This window comes from Schistocerca serialis, chromosome 7 (genome assembly GCF_023864345.2).
Source record: "Schistocerca serialis cubense isolate TAMUIC-IGC-003099 chromosome 7, iqSchSeri2.2, whole genome shotgun sequence".
In the NCBI taxonomy this organism is placed as follows: Eukaryota; Metazoa; Arthropoda; class Insecta; order Orthoptera; family Acrididae; genus Schistocerca; species Schistocerca serialis.
The window spans coordinates 69,271,300-69,278,031 of NC_064644.1; positions in this window are offsets into that span (position 1 = coordinate 69,271,300).

Genomic DNA, 6,732 nt, shown 5'->3' on the forward strand with positions numbered 1-6,732 from the left:
GAAGTTATGAAGCGATAATTAGAGCATTTAGATGCGATTATGTGGAAGTAGCGACGAGGAAGGAGAAGATAGACGAGGATGAGGAAAAAGTCGAGAATGTTGAAGAAAGCGTAAATGAAGGAAGAAATAGAGAAGAGGAAATAAAAGAGGGGGAAGTAGCAGTCGAAGCTTATCATACAAAAAGTTCGAATTCACAAGGGAAATTCCTAAAAAGACTCATGTATGGTTCAGTGGAGGATTCGTTGATGCAAGAAGAAGAAGAATAGAACCAGCCCTTTCAAATTCAACCAATTGTGAAGGCCATCGTAAAGCATATCCCAGTCAATATTGTAACAGATAGCGGAAGTGAACTGACTGCGATCTCAGAAAATTTATTCATGCAGTGTAATGCCAATGAGGAATTTCCAGTTCTGAAAACACGTAAGATTAAAGTAAGAGGTCCTATTAGAAACAATGCTGCGGAAGTTACGAGACAAACAAGGTTAACTCTTTCGTGTCAAGGTCAAAAGATCGAAGCCAACTTCTTGATTATACCGAAACTAACTGTAGATTTGATTATAGGTGCAGATTTTTTAAATGAGAGACGAGCGATAATAGATATGGGGAAAGGTAGCGTAACATTCGGGAATGTCACACTTCTCTTTGAGCAAAAGCTAAAATTAGAAGAAATACCAGCTATAAACAAACAATTAAGAATGACACGAGATAAAGAGGATGAAGAATTAGAATGGTAATTACAAAAGGGGGAATCGCCTCAACTCATGTTAGAACTTCATAAAGAAATCGACGAAAAATTGCAAGAAGTTCAAGGTATTTCGGAACACAGTAAAAGAGAATTAGAGGGTATTTTACGAGATAAAGCAGAGGTATTTTTACCTAAGACTAGCAGTATTAAACACTTTCAGTACAAGTTTGAAGATTAATTTTATAACTGGTAACTAATCAGCACAATATTTCAAGATTATGTTGCAGATAAGGTCGTCAGGAGAAAGAAGAATGAAGAGAGAGGAAGGTGGGAAAAAGAAAGTAGTTTCAATAAAAACAAAAACAAAAATAAGACGAATAGTAGCATAGATTAAGGTGAAGGGATATAACATAGATAGTCTAACAGCATGAAATACTAAAATGCTATACACCACAACACTACACAAAAATAAAAAACGAATTTGAGGATTCTTTTAGAAGTTAAGACTCAAAAATCTTAGAATTGTAACACGGAAAGGGCGCCGAAATTTGTAAGCTTTTTAAGAAGGCGTAAAACAATTTAGGTACCAGACATATGTTAGATGATTATAAGTAAAACTTTTTGTAAGAACCATTGTAAAAAGTCCAGCAAAGACCAGATGCAACGACCCACAAGTTGCAACACGAGAAGTATCAAGACAGTAAATGACGTAATTAGCAAGACACGATTCCTTCAAGGCAGAAGCGTCGAGAGAAGGGAAAGGACATTGAGACCAACAGAAGGTCCTTGTAGCGAAGGTTGGCCGTAAATCTGCCCGCTAAGCGAAACCCTGCTGGGACAGAACATGGAACCACACAGTGGTGGAACCCTGCAGAGACACAACAGGACACCGAACGCCAGAAGGGACTGGTGCAGGGACTGACAAGCAAACACTGGACTTTCACCGCTCGTAAACCCCGGAACGCCCGGCTCAGCGGAGCAAGAAACGGCCCGACGAGAAGACTGCTTGGGCAAGCCACCACTGGCAAAAAAAAAAAAAAAAAAAAAAAAATGTGTAAAAGTCACACTACTGCTATTAAACAGCACGCTGATGCATGAAACTGAAGAAATCGTCCACAAAGTAGAAATGACATGCCCAAACAATTTATCAAACTGTTACTAAGAGGAGAACTTCAAAGTGACTAGTTATCAATAAATATTTCCATATCCTGCCCAGAGAAGAACGAGGAAGCAAGTAAGAGGCAGAGAAAAAAGCAGGAAGAACAGAAGTTGAAGATTCGCAAGATTGAGACCAAGCAAGAAGATGGGTGAAGAATAGACGACATACCTTCCCAAATCCCTATCCTATTGTAAACTAGTCGTCTGCGAAGTATTACAACGAAGAACGATCGCTTTCAGCGACACATAACGATGACTTTCACGTATACGAAGCCAGTAAACCACGAGATTCTGCAATCACAGCTCCATTCCATTATGGGACCTCCACAACAGCAACACACACTTGCAAAGCCAACAAGGAACAATGAACGAAGCTGTACATCAAATACTTGCCCACATCCATCTTGCTCAAGTCCATCACCTTTGTGCAAAATCATTCGCCAACCTCATGCTTATACACTCATAGGATTGTGTGAATGTGTAAAATCAAATTATGTGATGTAGGAATTGTGCAAAAGAAACGTGTGAAACACTAAATAAGTTAAGCACACCAGACAGCTAATAAACTAAAAATAACAGACATTGACTATGGACTTAAGTAAAAATAGACTATCGATAAAAATAAGACATTAGTTCTGGAATGGACAGTATATAAAGAACAAAAGTAAGGTATAATAAACACTAAAACTATATGCCACTTATATTCTCCTCATAAAAATAAAAGAATAACTATATTTTACAAATTTTCTCCTTATAAAAACAAAGAATAAAAAATTATCTTGTTGGATGTTTTCCCCTTTTTTTAACATTTGTACCATTTGTTAGGATAATATCTCAATACTTGAGTATGTATATTTCTTTGTCAAAGCAATTCTTGTAAATAATTCTTATTTGTTAGTGTAACAATGTTGAAATGAGTGTCTAGAAACAAAAACATTTTACTTGTGCATGATATCTAGAAAATCTGTTAGGAATAGATTTTACTTAATTACTACATTTATAAAAACAATATTTCTAAGAAAATCGATGTGAAAGACTCCTCACTTTCGATAAGAAACTTCTTAAAAAAACAAACTTCACAATTAAATAAAGAAAGAAAATAATTAAAAATTAATAATTATAAGAGAATAAAAATATTCTTCCCTTGTCAATATAAACATATTTTTGATAAAAATGTGGAAGAATATAAAAATATAAATTAGTAATACAAACTAACATAGAACCAGAATAACGTGGCTGAACAGTAGGCAACAAAATTTAGATAACGGAATAATTTTTGACTGACTTGCACAAAGATTCAATCATTGTTTAACTTCAGTGCAAAAATTAAGTTCGAATGGTGGTGATATGTGAGGTGTCAGGCAAATCCAACACCATCCATGAAAACCCTGACATGATAAGCAAATCCGGCAGTACGTCACATAGCTACGAATAAATCGTCACATTAAATTAACCAAAGTAATACGAGTAACGAGTGAGCAAATGGAATATCACAGACTAACACAAGAATGCCTAAATGCATGTCATACCTTCCCACCGTGAGACAGACGCAGTTCCGAGTGGAGAAACGAGAACAGAAGCCGAGAGCAGAACTGTGTTAAGCTGGAAGGCTCTACGATAAGGGACGGACACCCACGTCGCCAGCTAACCGCTAGGACCACCCCCCCCCCCCCCCAGCCCATGTTAAACGCTAGAGCCCTCCATAAGAACAGTATAGATCTTACGATAACACAAAAAGGGAAACCCACAGGCGCAAGTTTTAACGTGAAACTTTTTCGCGTCTCTGTTATGTCAGGACCACCCCCCAGCCCACGTTAAAAGGTAGAGCCCTCGAGAAGAACAGTATAGATCTTACGATAACACTAAAAGGACCACACCAGCTGCAAGTTTTAGCGTGAACTTTTTCCCGTCTCTGTTACGTTGCAAACTTTAAAGACAGTGCCCCACCACGAAAAGTATAACGTTTCTCATTGGATAGACAGAATTTTTGTAGGCGGGGCTTAAGGTTAGCATTGAGACCCTGATTGGCCAGATGAAAACACAGCCAGATAGTTTTTTTTTAACCAACTTCGGTAAATTGTAGTAAGGAGAAGTTAGGAGAGAGTTGCTTCCGGGACGGCGAGGTGAGCGGAGCTGTGCTGCACTCCGCCCCCTGACGAACACCAACAAGGTAATGAACGCACGCGATGCCGCATAACAGCGCATAAAGCTTCACTCAGAACTGCAGAAGTCTCATCTGTTACACCCCCTTTTTGCGTATTACTAGTGCAGCTCGTCAATTAAAGCTCATGGTGTTCACATTTGCCACTTGAAGTAAAAATCTGAAACGCGATGATTTTTCTGTTATATAGTTCTTGAGAAGCCACATCAGCCACTGTAATTTACGACAAGTTAGATAAGTAATTAAAGATAATTGAGGGTCACTGTAGACAATTTTGATAGTTTTCTCATTTGTGAAACTTAATTTAAACCTAGATTATAGATGTGATATGGCATGGGTCATCCTTCGATCCATTGTAGAACTTGGAAACCCATTCAGGGAATATTCGTTCACATTTTTGTTGAACGCAGTTGGTTTTTACCATCCTGTATTACAACATTTCCTTTTATCAATAGTGCAATTTCTAAACAATGTTTTGTGAGTAGAATAAAATTTCCTATGGTAAACTTAACTGCTTTTTCGACGTTATTTTACCAGCAAACTAAAAATAGGAAAGCCTTTAACCCCTTCCACTATATTTAGTTGGTATTAAGATTCTTTTACAGGGAGTGCAGTGGAGCTGACGCTGAAATCATTAAGTATTTGATTATATCATCGCTAGTCTCACTGAACTCTTCTGAACTCTACATGTCATGTGTGGTCTGACGTCTCCTTACCAGCAACAGGTCCCAGGTTCAAACTAGTCAATTCCCTAAAAAACACACGCTCAGAGCGTCGTTGCGCGAAAGTGGTAGGGAGACACGATATAGAACAGACAGACACCACGCAGAATGTTAGAAAATGAGACGATATTACTCGAAACTGAAAGCTTTTCCAGATCATATCATGAGCAATGTCACCGACTTTCCGTCAATTGGCTTCTGTTTCGAAAGAATTTCTGAATTTAGCCTTTCTAATTTTGGACGGGACAATACGCCGAGATTCTCCACACTTCCATCTGCAGTCCAGAGCTCCATGAAAGTTCTACTTACGATGCTGAGCTTACGAATCACCAGGCAATGGACAGACCTCTCCCACAGTGTAACATCACAGGAGCTAGCATTATCGGAGTACGCCTCCGTTCTCAGCTATGGGAAGGCCATTATGTGGGAGATATCTGTAGATTACCTGCGGAATCTGTCGTTTCGTGAGCACAGAAGCGTCCGCGGTGCATTCAGCGAGCTGTGAACTCAACACAAATGGCAGTGTGGACAATTTTGTCAAGTTTCCACTTCCGGAGTCAGAGAAGCCCTATTTTCAAAATGAGAGAAATAGGATTTACTGATAATTTATTTGAAAAGCACGAAAAGCAGTTCAATTGTTACGGCATAAAGTCAAGCGTCGGCATGCTATGCAGGAACAAGAGAGGTTAAAGGGCAGTGAAGAAGACGTCAGTCAGTTGCACGCTGACCGACCCCTCTCCAGGATGACAACGCGCCAGCAGCGGCCTCTATGCGAAGCGCACGTAAGAGCTGCTCCCGATACTACAGCAGCTTCAGGACTAGTCATTACGCTAGTGTCCGCCCCCGGTAGCTGAATGTTCAGCGTGACGGATTGTCAATACTTTGGGTCCGGGTTCGATTCCCGGCTTGGTCGGGGAATTTTCTCTGCCCATGGACTGTGTGTTGCGCTATCTTCATTATCATCCTATCATCCTCATCGACTGCAGGTCGCTGCAATCGGCGTCTAATTGAAAGACCGGCACCAGGCGAACGGTCTGCTCGATGGGGGGCCCCAGCAATACGAATAAATAAAATAAAATTACGCTAGTACTATGTCACATTGTCTGTACTGAAGAAGCTTGGTTATTTCGTACGTCGCTCTTTGCTTGCGACACTTCTATGTTGTTATCAGAGTTAAATATTGTCATTGTTCATTTCGTAATAAAACTCATTAATACGATTTGCTTGAATTGTTGTCTAGCGATCCGAGAAACAGGTTTCCTAGATACCCCACAATTTCACGACGACTTGGCAGGGTTCTATATCAATGTTGAGGGATCGCGCTTGACAACAGGCAAACCAGACAGCACTGCTGATGCCAAACCATAGAGTATAAATATCTATGAAGTGAGTATCTAGAGGCGCAGAACGAGAAATCTGTCCGTACCATTTCCTGCTGCTCCAGTCACGTGGCATGTTAGTCCGTTTTGCGCTTCTAACATTCTGCGTAGTATCTGTTTGTTCTAAGTCGTGTCTCCCTACCACTTTCGCGCAACGACGCTCTGAGCCTGTTTTCTAGGGAATTGACTAGTTTGAACCTGAGACCTGTTGCTGGTAAGGAGACGCCAGACCACACATGACAGGTAGAGTTCAGAAGAGTTCAGTGAGACCAGCGATGATATAATCAAATACTTAATGATTTCAGCGTCAGCTCCACTGCACTCCCTGTAAAAGAATCTTAATACTAACTAAATTTAGTGGAAAAGGTTCAAAGCTTTCCTATTTTTAGTTAGCTGGTTAAATAAAGTCGAAAAAGCAGTTAAGTTTACCATTGGAAATTTTATTCTACTCACAAAACGTTGTTTATAAATTGCACTATTGATAAAAGGAAATATTTTAATACAGAATGATAAAAACCAACTGCTTTCAATAAAAATGTGAACGAATATTCCCTGCATGGGTTTCCAAGTTCTACAATGGATCGAAGGATGACCTGTGCCATATCACATCTATAATCTAGATTTAAA